Raw genomic sequence first — 14,588 nt, 5'->3', positions numbered from 1 at the left:
ACACCTGCACTTCTCAAGTGTCCACTTAAGTCACATTTCATGTTGTCCCATCAGCCGAAGCATGGAAATGCTTCCATGGCGAAGCCCAGAGTCATTGTAGAAGGGGATCATCCAAAGGTGTGGATGCAATGGGATGCCCCCAAAATTAGGGACCTTTACTGTGATAATAAATTTAACCTTTATTCCTTTGATAAATTTTGTTAAACACTCATTTCTAAATGTAATATATTCTTGAGTCTATAATATAATTGTGCCACCTTCTCTTCCACCAAATGTGGAGCTAAGTGAGGTCTTTCTCTTGGAGAATGCTGGGGGATGGTGGGGGGCAACATTGGGGCTCTGAATTGTGAATTGCTTGACTGCTCACTTGTCTTCTGTGGCTATTATCAAAGGAGCCCTGGGTTTCCTCAACCTCCCGTTCAAGCTTTATCACAAAACAGTAGTGTACTAACTAGACTATGCTAGGTTTTGTAATTGTGCAAAAATATAGTTAGTTGGGAATTCATCACTACCTGAAAGATGAGGGAAACATTTGCAGCCTTTTCTTGTAACTGTTATGTGGGATGTAATCCTTACTTGAGCATTTTAATGAGAAAGGATTCTCTGTAGATATGTTCTATTTATTTTTTAAAGATTTATTTATTTATGCATACAAGAGCTGGGGTGCAGGCCAGAGATGCGGGGGGTGAGAGGATTCACCAGAGATAGAGTGGGGAACAGAACAGGCGGGTTGACTGAAGCACACTGCTGAGAGGAGTAGCGGGCGAGTCAGGAGAGGTCTGCTGCACCATGTGGGTTGCTCCCTGGTGGGCCTGGGATCGAACTCATGCTCCAGAGGCTGCAGATTGCTTCATAGTGTGGTGCTTAACCACTTGCGCCACCAGGGAGGCCCTGTAGATACGGTTTATTTGTTTAAGATTTTAAGATCTCCCTGTGGCTCCGGTGAAGAATCCATCATTATGCTGTGAAGCAAGTGCCCAGTGATTGGCAATTGAGGGGCATCAACCTTTGGCCTTTGTGAAGATTTTAGAAGTTAACACCTTTCGTGTAACAAATAGATGTTATAACTGACTTGTGACCAAAAATGTATGAAAACGCAATTAATTGACTCCTACCAAGCACATGTGGGAAACTGAATAGAAGGCTCACTTTGTGTATCTTTTTTTTAAAGGTTTTATTTTTGTTTGTTTATGCATACAGGAACTGGGGTGTAGGCCAGAGGTGTGGGGAGCGGGGGTGAGAGGATTCACCAGAGACAGAGTGGGGAGCAGAACAGGCAGGCTGACCGAAATCCACTGCTAAAGGGAGCAGCAGGTGAGACAGAGAGGTCTGCTGTGCCATGTGAGTCACCTCCCTGGTCAAGGATTGAACTCATGCTGCAGTGGCTGCCTATAGCTTGATAGCACTGAAACTAACCCCTATGCCACCAGGGAGGCCCCTCACTTTATACATCTTAAAGATGTGTATTTCTCCAGGTGATAGACTCTCTGCTTCCCTTCTTTCCTCCTAGAATAAAAATGAAAAATCTCTGACATTTTAAAAGTCAGTGACTTGGAAATAGTCATCAAAATTATAAATGCACATATCATTTGACCCAGCAAACACTTCCAGGAATTTATTCAGCAAATATTTGCATGTTACTTGGAGTATTGCTTATAACAGCAAAAGATTGGCAATATCCTAAGTGTCAGTCAAGACTTGGTTATACAGTAGAGCATTGTACTGATGTTGTATGATCTCTACAATGTACAAAATGAAAAAAAAGCAAGAAACAGCAGTGTATTTTGTGCTACTGTTTCTGTAAACAGTGGGGCAATAACTTATAAATTTTGACTCATATAGACACAAATATTTCTGAAAGGTTATTCATTTTTTTCTTTTATTTATTTATTTAAATTTTATTTTTATATTCCCCATACAATTACAACCGCCTTATTTTGACCCCAACCCCTCCTTCCCCCCCACCCCCCATAGAGTGTCTCTGGTTCATAGTTGTTTGTTGATTTTGATATTCTGAAAGGTATTCAAAACACTGATAGCTTTGGGGCATATATGACCCTGAGTAGAGTGTGGGAGTGTGTGTAAACTTTTATATACCTATTCCATATTATTGCCCTATTTTTAAAATTAAATACGTTTGTTTAATGTGAGATGATACCTAGTGATGGTCATGTGAACTTCTATGGACCCCAATCCAATTTTACCTGATCAAAGCTATTTAAAAGTATATCCCATTTGGGCCTCCCCGGTGGCGCAGCGGTTGAGCGCTGGGTTGCGAAGCAGCCTGCAGCCTCTGCAGCGCCGGTTCGATCCCCGGCTGCTACGCAGCCACAGGAGGAGAGTCCCACATGGCACGCAGACCTCTCCTGCCCCCAGCTGCTCCCCTCAGCAGTGTACTTCCGTCCTTCTGCCTGCTCTGCTTCCCGCTCTGGCTCTGGTGAATTCTCTCACCCTCCCGCGCTTCTGACTGTACCCAGTGCTTGTATGTATGTATAAATAAACAAACAAACAAATAAATAAAATAATATCCCATTTTCCTAGAAAGGATTCAAAATCTTGTAGTTACAAATTTTTATCTATAGTCCTGCCTGTTCCAGAATGGCATGTGAGTGAAGTCATACAATATAGCCTATTTGGGTCTCCCTTTAAATTGGTTTATCCATATTATGTGAATTAATGCTTGTTCCTTTTTATCACTGAATAATTTTCCATTGTATGGATTTACCACAGTTTGTTCACTCCCCTCTTGAAGGACAGCTTGACTGTTTTCCTGTTTCTTGATGATTATAAATAAGCTTAAAATAAGCATTAGCTTACAGTGAACATAACTTTTCCATTCATTTGGGTGAATACCTTGGGATGGGGCTGCTGAGTTTTTGTAAGAAACTGTCAAACTGTCTTCCAAAGTGATTCTACCATTTTGCATTCCCACCAACAATAAATATGAGGTGTCTGTCAAAGTCCACTTTCCTGCATATGGATGTCTAGTAGTTCAAGAACCATTTGTTGAAAAGACTTTTTCCATTAAATTGCTTTTGTTCCCATTTCAAAAATTGGACGATGCTTGTGTGGGTTTATTTCTGAACTCTGTTCTTCATTGACCTGTGTATCATTTTGCCATTACCACACTGTCTTGATAATGACAGATTTATATTAAGCCTTAAAATCAGGTAATATGAGAACTCCTGCTTTTTTCTTCTGTATCAGAATTGTAGTGGTGAGAGAGCATGTCCTTAACTTGTTCCCATCTTGGAAAGCAGTCCATTGCTCACTATTAAGTATGATGTTAATTGCAGGGTTTAAAAAAATTATATGTGTACTCTGTTGTGCTGAAAAGAGTTATCATAGCAGGCCTGAGGCTGCTATCTTTAGAAGGCTTGCTTGTAAAGTTGGCCTTTGGTTGGTGACTGAGAAATTGGTGTTTCAGTCATTTTGAAAATAAAATATTCTTCTTTCATTTATTCCTTTTCTAATGCTCTCCATTTCTTTATGCTAATCCAAGTTCCCACCTTAATCATAATTTTTGTGCCTGAAGAATTTTTCTTTAACATATTTTTTATGCTAGTTCTGTTGTTAGTAAAGTCTTTCTTTTTGTTTGCTTGAGAAAGTCTTCATTTTTTTCATTCACCTTTGAAGGACATTTTTGTGGCATATGGAATTCTGAATTTATAATTACTCTTCTTTCCACATATTTCTTCACTGATTTCCTTGCTTTCATGGTTTCTGGTAAGTCCCCTGTAATTTTTATTCTTCTTTCTCTATAATTAATACATCTTTTTTCCTCTGACTGCTTTCAAGCTCTTTGTCTTTGCATAGATGTGGCTTTTTAATATTTTTTCATATTCATGCTGCTTGGCGTTCTCTAGGCTTCTTGTATCTGGTTTTGTAAGTTCTCAGCCATTATTTCTTAAAATAATTCCATGTCCCAATTTTTTTTCTCCTGGCGTTCCAATTACAAGTATATTAATGCTGTTTGATACTGTCCCACAGGTCTTGAACGCTATGTTCTATTTTTTCGTTCTTTTATCTTTTTATTTTAAGTTTTGTTGACCTGATCTGTAAACTTGGATCTTCATGCTCACTGATTCTTTCTTTGGCTGTGTCAAGTCTACAGCTAAGCGTGTTGGGTGTTTTTTTTTTTTTTTTTGTGGTTTATTTCTAGCATTTCCATTTGATAATGATTTATATCTCTGTTCAAATTATCTGGTCTTGCATATTGCCAGCCTTCTTATTAGTCTTTAACATAATTAATCATAATTCTCCTTAGTTTTGTTTTTGAAATCTCTATGTCTGTGTCATAGTGAGTCTGGGTTTGATGCTTGCTTTATCACTTGAAATAGTTTTTTACCTTTTATTATGTCTCATAAACATGTTGGAAGCTGAACATGGGCATGAGATACTGAGGTAAATATTTGATATGTTGATAAGTTTGGAGAACACAGATTTCCTTCTGCTAGGCCTTTAGTGTGGGGATTTGAGTTAATCTACTAAGGAGTCGACTTGTGTTTGATGTTTGTTTTTGCTGTGGGCACCAGAGAGTTCTGATTCCTCTACGCAGTGTAGTCTTTTTTGAATCCTGCTTGGCTTTGGGTTTTTCCTTTGTGCTATTTCCCAAGAGCTGTCTCTCACAGCCCTCCCAGTTGTATTCTGCTGTTACTTAACCTCTGAGCTAGTTTGCCAGGTGGTGCTTGGTGGGGGGGGAGTGAGTACTCTGATGGCAGGTACTAGAACCTGGATTTGTTTGTTTTGTGGCTTTTTTTTTTTTTTTTTTGGTTTGGTAGGTTGTTATTTTTTTTTTTTTTCAGTTAAGATAATATTTGGATACCCCCATCAGGTATTGCCACCCTCGAACACCTACCACCAAATCACCCATAGTCCACCACCATATTCCATTGTGCTTGTGGTCTTAAATGTATCCTTTGCAAGGCTTCCTGCCCCTCCTCCAGGGTGGAAGCTTTTCTTTTCTGTGTTCTTTTTCCCCAGCTGTGGTGAGTATCCACCAGTGTCCTCCTTTTGTGTATTAAATCTTTGATTCTATATTGAAGATAAGGAAAAGAGTCTGGTTGGATTTCAGCCAGCGAGCACAACTGGTTGAAGTTCTCTTGGATTTTCCTTCATCCTCCCTGTAATAGTCCTACAGGAATACTCTGTAACAGTCTGTAAGAAAAATTTGTAATGTGCTGGGATCCCCCTTCCCCATGTGGAGCCCAGGAACTTCATGTTTTCAGACATCCAATATTCTGACTTGTCAATTTTTCGACTTATAATCTGTCAATTTCTGGTTTTTCATACCAGTTTACATGTTCAGATCCTGTGTCTGTCTGCAGGCATATCTGTCTTTTCAGGTATCAGGATGATGGCTTACTCTTTGACCTCAGTTCTCTGATAGATCAAAGAAGAGTCATTGAATGTACTTGTGTCTGCGTTTTTTCTTGTTATAAGGGTGGGAATGATGGCTTCCTAGTGCTTCACATGTTAGCTCTGAAACCTGAATCCTAAACTCAGTTTTAATCTACGTAAATGTCTAATGCAGTATTCTTTTTCTCACCCCTTTGAATTTTGTGGGTTTTATGGCTAAAGAGCCAGGAGTAACTGATTCTGGTTTGTGGTCTACCTGTTCAGGCTTTAAAAACCTCTGTACCGCTGGTAGTATGTTGTATGTTTGTCTTTCTCTCTTCCTCAAGTCTGTATATACTTTGTAATTATTGAACACATGGTTAGCACTCAGTAATAATTCGCCTCACTCAAAATTAGAGCATGATTTAGTCTTTCTGTTTTATGGGTTTTGTTAGTGACCATGTGTTTGTCGTTTTTATTCCCCATGTTTCTAGCTGCAATTAGTTCAACAAATATTTGGCAGTTGTCCACAGTGCTTTGAGTGAGGTACTAGGTGTGAGTAGAATACAAAGCCTCATCTGGTAAGTGGAGTAACCAACAGTTTCCCAAAAGTAATGGAAAGTCCCATAGATGGAAGAAGATTGCAACCTGGGAGATATCTCCATTTCAATCTAGAAGAATGTCAAAAATTCTGTTCTGTTGAAAAACAGTACAAATTCTGTACTGTTTTAATTAATGCTATATGAATGCATGCTATTAAAATTTTTTAAATTTTAGAAGGATCCATTGTTGTCCAGGACATTCTTATGCCATATTCATTTCATCATATTCTTCCCAGAGGTAAAGTTGATTACTATTTATGTTTTACTGTGTAAATTGCTATATTAAATATCATGCCACTAGTAATTTACTGAAATGCTTTTATCTTTAAGGGAATAAGCTCTTAAATTCATTGAACTTTTTCAAATATTTCACAAGGACAGGTTTATTAGGAAAAGGAGAAAGAAAAAAGAGGTACCTGCATAGTCACCAGCAGGTAGGAGAGATGCCTCTTAAATTCATTTAATCTTTAAAGAATGTTTATTTTTTTATTTTTCATAATTGATATATTTTTTAATTTATTTATACAAGCACTGGGTACAGTCAGAAGCGCGGGAGGGTGAGAGAATTCACCAGAGCCAGAGCTGGGAGCAGAACAGGCAGACTGACGAAATACACTGCTGAGGGGAGCAGCAGGCGCTGCAGGAGAGGTCTGTCGCGCCATGTGGGACCCTCACTGGCGGCCGGGGATGGAACCAACGCTGCAGAGGCTGCGGGCAGCTTCGCAGCCCAGCGCTCAACCGCTGCACCACCAGGGGAGGCCCCAGGAATGTTTATTTAAAAAAAAAATAGGCAAATCCTTGTTCTTTTTATTTCCTTTCTTAAAAAACAAACTATATTGACATTTTTAAAAGGTCATGACATATTTCCAAATAATTGTTTCACAGTGTAGAATTTCTCCCTTCAGGTGGGTCACCATAGTTCTCCCACAGGAATGTTTATTTAAAGAGATAACTGTCATCATTTAGTGGATGTGTGGCTGGCTAATGTTTTGTTTCATATTATAGTGTAATTTTTACATTGTTTGTGACAGGTGGAACTATAAGTCTCCTATAAATAAATGTGATATAGAACTTAGCACTGCTGGAAAGAAGATGACCTATTACCTTTCCTTTAAATTATCATAAAATAAAATTGCCTTTTCGGGGGTGTGTATAATTCTGTGGATTTGACCCGTGTAGGTCAGTGTATACACCACCAAAATCCAGGTACAAAACAATTCTGTACCCCCACACACACACACACACTCCTTTGTGCTACCTCTTCAGTCACACTCTCATCTTATAACCACGGGTAGCCACTAATCTGATCTCCATCATATAATTTTATCACTTTGAGGGTGTCGCATAAATGGAGTCAAACTGTATATAATTGTTTGAGTCTTAATTTAGTTGACTCACCATGTTTTTGAGATTGATCCAACTTGTGTGTTCAGAAGCTTTTCTGATTTATTGAGTAGTATTCCATTGATGGATATATCATGTTTGGGTTGTTTCCAGTTTGTGGTGATTATAAATATATCTGCTATAAAAATTTATGTGCAAGTGTTTGTGTGTGCATAAATTTGCATTTCTCTGGGGTAAATAGTTAAGAGTGGGATTGCTAGAATTATACTACCATTCATGGTAAAACTAGTTAGCTAGAGTTTGAATGCTAGAAGCGCAAGAGTAGCATAGGCCCAAGTTGTTTCTATACTGCTTTTACAACCTTGAGTGAATGTAACCTCTTTGTGTGCCAATTTCCTTGTCTGTAAAATGACATTGGTAGTAATTACTGAGACTGTTATGTGGAATTAATGGAATAGTAAGGATAAAATGCTCAGCAATGTCTGGCATACCAAATTTATTATTGTTGTTGTCTTGTGTTTAATAGAACCTTTGTCTTTGATTAATTAAAATGGAGAAGTTACATAATCCCTAGTTGTGGTATGTTTGGTAGGCAAGCCTTCAAAGCATGCTATCTATGAGGGAAGTTTCAAAAGTTGTCCTTGGTGGTGAAAAGGCTTAGGAGCATAGATGGGCAGTTGTCTTAGATAAAATGCAAAGGTTGAACCAGATGCCCAATTTTGATGGTTTAACTTGTTCTAAAGAACCACACTCAGGACCTCCCTGGTGGGAGGGGTTAAGTCTCAGCAATATCACACTATCATTGCTGTGGCCTGGGTTTGATCCCCAGCCAGGGAGCTAACCCACATATGGCACAGCAGACTTCTTGTCTCACCTGCTGCTCCCCTTAGCAGTGTATTTCAGTAGATCTGCCTGTTCTGCTCCCCACTCTGTCTCTGGTAGATCCTCTCATCCCCTACACCTCTGGCCTACATGCCAGCTCTTTTACACAAAAGTAAGTATATTTAAAAAAAAAAAAAAACACGATCATTGAAAATCCAGTGCAGTGCTACATATTTCATAAGGAAGCTGCAAAAAAGAAACTCAGACTCAACTAACACTCATTGAGTGCTTGCCATATACCAAGCCCCAGACTAGGCACGCCCAAGCATGTAAACCTGAGTGGCTCCTGACAAAATAATTTGGATAATCACTAAACATTTTTATAAATTTTTTTTGTAGCTAACTGTTGAAGGTACCAATGAAGCCTGATTTCTTGGAGCTACTATGATGTGAATCTTATATGATTTCTTATTCCCATTTTAAAAACACATCCTTTTTTTAGGAAATCACTCCAGTTTTGGGGAGCACATTGAGGGGGAATTGTTAAAACTCAGCATACCCTCTCAGATAGCTCCCTAGAGCATTATATCATTAGAAAATGCAATAGAGGTCCCTTTCTTTTAAACTGCTATATGCATTATGTTCTGATTAAGTCTGAGCACATATCAAAGGTAGTGGGAATGTGTTTTCCCCTGGAGAACTTCTCTCTGTCCTGTGAGGTACACACAAAGGACTACTCTTTCACCTACTCAACACTGGATGAGTTCCAGTATGTGCAACAGGGAACCTAGATGTACCTTCTTTTCATGTTTGTTTAGTTGTTTTATAATGTTTTCTCACATGACAGTCATTAGCTGAGGGCAGTTTTTTGCCTGGGATTTCACAGTAACTGGGTGAAATAAGAATCCTTAAGCACACACACTGGAATGTCATCTCTGAACTGTTAACCTCACTGCCTCCCCCCAACCCCCCTGCCACTTCCATGAACAACTCAACACTAATGTTCATCTGGAGTCTTTCCTCACAATGGGAACATCCTTCCCTCTGCCCTGCCATTCCTGCCTAGGCCAACTCTTCCAAATCCTTGCAAATTTTATCTCAGCAAGAAACTTCCTCTTTCCCAAGAGGAAATACACCATACCCCTACTCCATTTGTACACCATACCCCCACTCCATTTTTCCTCTTTAGTTTTTGTCTTTCCTGTTAACTTTGGCCCCAGTGCCATACTCTGTGACCTATTTTATATATACATGACCTGAAGTTTACAATTAGACTGCCACTCCCGAAATGGTAGAAAACCCTCAAATTTTCTACATTCTATCTTCCACAAATACCCGAAAGAGAATTGCCACCTGTTCTTTAATGAACAAACCAAACATCAGTTCACATTTAAGAACTACATATAACATGGTCTAATAGCCACATAAGTTCTGTGGAAAGCAATAGTTTGAAAAAGAAATACGCATTTTTTAGACTGTCAAAAGAAAAACTAGTGCTTTGCCATGCTGCCACTATGAAAAGTGCAGCTATACAGTCTTCCTGGGCAGAGCATGTTCCTCACTGTGTAGGTTATAGTCAAAACTGCAAACAGCTTTCTCCTGGTTTCTAGCTTTCCCCATGATTCCTTGCCCACTTACAATGTTGAAGAGTTCTAGGAATTGTTTTCAAATTAGACAAAACTGACTTAACAGTTGTAACCTACTTGTCTCACATGAAACTCGCATCTTATAACTGGAAGGATGGGGTGTGTGTGTGTGTGTGTGTGTGTGTGTGTGTGTTGAGCCTAAATTTAGCGCTCTCTAGGATAGCTAATTTAAATCCAGGATAAACATTTTTTATACTTCTAAATAAACCTACCTGTAAAAATCTAGTTAATGTCCTATAGTCCCTTGAGGAGGAGATTCTATGTAGACATTTGCCTTTAGGAAAACTGTCTCTTGGTTGCTTTCTTGCCGTGATTTCTGTGCCAATATACTCTAGAGTGAACTAAACTTCCTTCCAAACGGCTAACCATAAAGATGTAGGCTCTAAAGGCCTATTCCCTATACCACCATATCCACTCCTTTCACTCACTGAACCCTGACTGCTCACTTTGTAGTGATAAGTAGTGTCTGTTCTCCCGAGAGGCTAGCAGTCAAAGTTCTCCACACCCAGTCATGACCTTTCCCACCATCCTTACCCATTCTCAAACTCTCTTTTTTACCCACCCATGCCTTCATTAGAGTTTAAACAAACCGTCAGTCATTTGCTGCTCTGCCCGCCTGAAGTTCTCCACATTCCTCTGGGCTCCATGATCCATGTTCCTCAGGATCCACTGAAAAGCTCTCTTTTTTACCTTCTGTGATTCCTTCCATCTCTGAAAGTGCTCAAAACTAAATGTGCTCAAAACTCATTATTCCAAATGGAACGGTGTGATAGAGTGCTTAATTGCCACAAAGTCCTTTCATCTCTGTGTATACACCTGTAAATAGTGTGACTTTGCAGCTCTGCCTATCAAGAGGTGGCGTCTGTTTCTCCTTGGATCTGGGCTGTTTTATAATTTGATTTGGCTAGTGAAATGCAGTGTGAGTAACTGGGTGCCTCTGAGCCTCGTTCTCAAGAAGTCTTGTGAAGTCTTGTAGCGTTCCTCTTTACTCCCTGGGATCTCTGAAAGCAACCATGTGAAGAAATCCCAATTAAGCCTGCTGGAGGAAGAGAAACAATATGGAAAGAGAGGCCAGTCAACAGCCAAGAATCAGATTTGTGAGGCCATCTTAGAGCATTCAGCCTCAGTCACATTGCTAGATGACTGTAACCACATAAGAAAACCTAGGAAAGACCAGCAGAAAAACCACCCAGCTGATTCAAGCCTAAATTGCTGACCCACTGAATTATGAGGAAATAAAATGGTTGTTATTTTAAGCTACTAAGTTTTGGGGGTGATTTATTACACAGCAGTAAGTAACTGAAAGTATAGCATTTGTACTGCTGTATTCCCAGAGCTAGAGGATGTGCCCCTGGAATGTTTTCACTCTGAGCCCACTACTTGATTTACATTTGTTTATAGTTAGGAGAGACTAGAGAGCAACTAGGAAAACCCTTTCTAGTTATGAATTGAGGAAAGGAAGTTTCTGATAAATAATAAAAGTAAATGTCTAATTCAGGGTCACATGATGGCAGTGTCAATGTTACTCCACATTGCATGCATATTATTATCTAATAGATTGTTCATTGGTTCTGGTTCATGTGTGTCAAACTGTGTCTTGCTAATCAGACTGTGGAAATTGTTCGGAGACAGGCATAGTATCTCTTCCTTTTCACCACACTCTCCTACTATCCCCAAAGACTAATCAGTGACTATTGGAGACATCAGCAGTAAATACTTGTTGATTATTTGACATTTAAAAGCAATTATGCTTGGAACTATTCCATATCTTGTTTTTTCTGGTAATTACAACTGTATGCATTTGTCAAAACTTGACATGTACATTAAAAAGGGTAAATTATAGCATGTGGAAATTTTTTAAATTAAGGTATAATTCAAAGCAATTATGCTGCAGACATTTATTTACTTGACATTTGTGGGTAAATATATATGTAACATGTTATTATGACAAAAGAAATTTAACCCTTTGAAAATATATTTTTTGAGTTTAATATTTTATTTTATTTTTATCTTATGGTTACATTTTTGCTCCTTCATACATGCACATGTTCCATTCACCCTCCATCAAGCCACCCATGCCAATACCCTGTCTGCCTCCCTTCCCCACCCCTCCCCCGTCTTCCTTTGTTCCATCTGGTAACCTTTAAATTCTTTCACTAACTCCAAGATTTATTCCTTCTGTATTTTGCCAGTGTTTTTTTTTTCATTGTTATTTATATTCCACAGATGAGTTGCACTATCTGCTATCTTTCTGACTTGTTTCATTTAACACAATCACCTTGCAGTCCATCCATTTTGTCCCAGAAGACAGCATTTCATCTTTTTAACAGCTGTGTAGTACTCCACTGAGTATATATTCCACAATTTCTTTATCCATTCATCTGCTGAAGGGTACTTAGGTTGGTTTCATGACTTGGCAGTTGTGGACAGTCCTGCTATTAGCATAGGCATACATAAATATCTTTATATTAGAATGTTCATATTTTTAGGGTAAATACCTAATAGAGGTATTACTGGATCATATGTAATTTCCATCTTTATGTTCTTTAAAAAAAATCTCCATATTGCTTTCCATAGAGGCTGTGCCAACTTGGCATTCCACCAACAGTGGATGAGTTCTTTTTTTTACCACATCCTGGCCATCATTTTTTGTTTCCATTCTTTCTCTTTTTTTTATGGACCTTTCTAACGGGTGAGGTGATGCCTCATTTTGATTTACATTTACCTTATAATAAGTGATGTTGAACAATTTTTCATGTCTGTCGACCATTTGAATGTTGTCTTAGCCCATTTTTTGATTGAGTTCTGTTTTTTTGTTGTTGTTAGATTGTATAAGTCTTTCATATATTTTGGAAATTAGCCCCTTGTCAGATGTGTGATATAAAAATATTTTCCTACTGTGTAGGTTGCCTTTTTTGTTTTTGTGATGTTTTCTTTTGAGGTACAGAAGTTTTTAAGTTTGATGTAATCCCACTTGTTTATTTTTGCTTTGGTTTCCCTTGCTATTGGAGTTAAATCCCCAAATACATCTTTGTAGTGGATATCCTTCAGTGTGTTCTCTATGTTCTATTTCAAGTATTATATTTCAGTTCTTATATCCATATCTTTATCCCATCTTGAATTAATTTTTGTGTATGGAATTAAGTATCAATCTGATTTTTTTGCATGTAACTATCCTGTTTCTCAACATCATATTCAATGGTGAAAATCTGAAAGCATTTCCACTAATATAGGGAACAAGACAAGGATGTCCACTGTCACCACCGTTCTTTAACATAGTATTGGAAGACCTAGCCAAAGAAATTAGGTTAGAAAAAGACACAAAAGGAATCCAAATTTGAAAAGAAGATGTGAAATCACTATTTGCATATGGCATAATAGTCATAGAAATCCCAAAAGACTCTACTAAAACAAAATGATACTACTAAAACTAGAAATGATAAATGAATACAGTGAGGTGGCAGGATGCACAGTCAGCACCCAAAAATCAGTTGCATTTCTCTATGCAAACGGTATCAGAAGAAAGGGAACTGAGGAAAATAATCCCATTACAGTCACACCAAGAAGAATGAAATACCTGGGAGTAAACATAACAAAGGGGTTATGAAAGACTTATGTACTAAAAACTGTAAGACTATTAAAGGAAATAAAAGAAGACACTAAGAACTGGAAAATATATGCTGTGCTCATGAATTGGAAGAATAAACATCATTAAGATGGCCATATTACCTAAAGCAATTTATAGATTGACTGCAACACCTATCAAAATCCCAATGACTTTTTTCCAAGGTAATTGAACTATTATAAAATTTATATGAAAATTAATTTGCACATGGTAGACATTCAGTAATGTTAGTTTCTTTCCTCCTTGCACACAAATGCTTTCGGTCACTTTTCAAGACTACTTTAAAAAAGCATTTTTGGCCCAAAAATAGATGACTGGATCAAGAAGATGTGGTACATATATACCATGGAATATTACTCAGCATTCAAAAAAGATAAACACATGCAATTTGCAGCAACATGGATGGCGCTGGAAGGGATCATGCTCAGCGAAATAAGCCAAAAAGAAAAAGAAAAATACCGGATGGTCTCACTCATGGCAGGAATCTAGAAAACTTAAATAAGGGACCAGGAAATGAATAACTATAAGAAAGTGAAAATCAAAATCAACAAAAAACTATGAACCAGAGACACTTTTTGGGGGGTGGGGGGCGGGAGGGGAGGGATTGGGGTCACAATGGGGGGGTTGCAATTGTATGGGGGAATATAAAAATAAAATTTATTATTTAAAAAAGAATTGGCAAAAAAAAGCATTTTTGTCTGATTGGATGTCAGATAACTTCTAAAATTCTTTAATTGGTTCAATAAATAGATGAAAATCCAATACTATTTTGGAATGCTTGTATAAATAAAGTAAAATAAATAATCATTACCACACTATTCTAAATATTGGTCCCCTAAAGCCTTAATTTTACTTCCAAAGACTTAGACTCAAGTACAAAATAAACCATTAACCTTCTGCTAGTAGAAATTATTTAAAACTTAAAAATAATACAACCGATGACTAATATCCTCTCATTGCCATACTGGAGCATTGACTGAGAGGGCTGTACAAGGATTATTTAGTTCTCCAGGGAATTATTTCTTCATTTGGCTCATTATCCACTAGTGATTAGGATATAGACTTTCTCAAGTGACATGTTAACTAATTTTAATCTGGTAGAGATGTAAAAATTTGTTTGGCAGAATAATTCCAAATACTAGAGATTAACTGTCCTATAAGACTTCAATCATTTTTCTATCTACTTATCTCATTCTAGCATCTTTCCTTTTA

General features: G+C 37.9%; 1 protein-coding gene across 4 annotated transcripts in view; it reads left to right on the top strand.

The window, feature by feature from the left end:
* Window positions 1-14,588, top strand: part of JADE3 (jade family PHD finger 3) — a 135,056-nt gene that overhangs the window by 6,896 nt on the left and 113,572 nt on the right. The window lies entirely within an intron of this gene.

The sequence above is a fragment of the Talpa occidentalis genome, unplaced genomic scaffold (assembly GCF_014898055.3).
Source record: "Talpa occidentalis isolate TD23 unplaced genomic scaffold, MPIMG_talOcc4v2.1 talOcc4.15, whole genome shotgun sequence".
NCBI classification, from domain to species: Eukaryota; Metazoa; Chordata; class Mammalia; order Eulipotyphla; family Talpidae; genus Talpa; species Talpa occidentalis.
The sequence above is the reverse complement of the archived record's forward strand: the minus strand, read 5'-3'. Positions and strand labels throughout refer to the sequence as shown.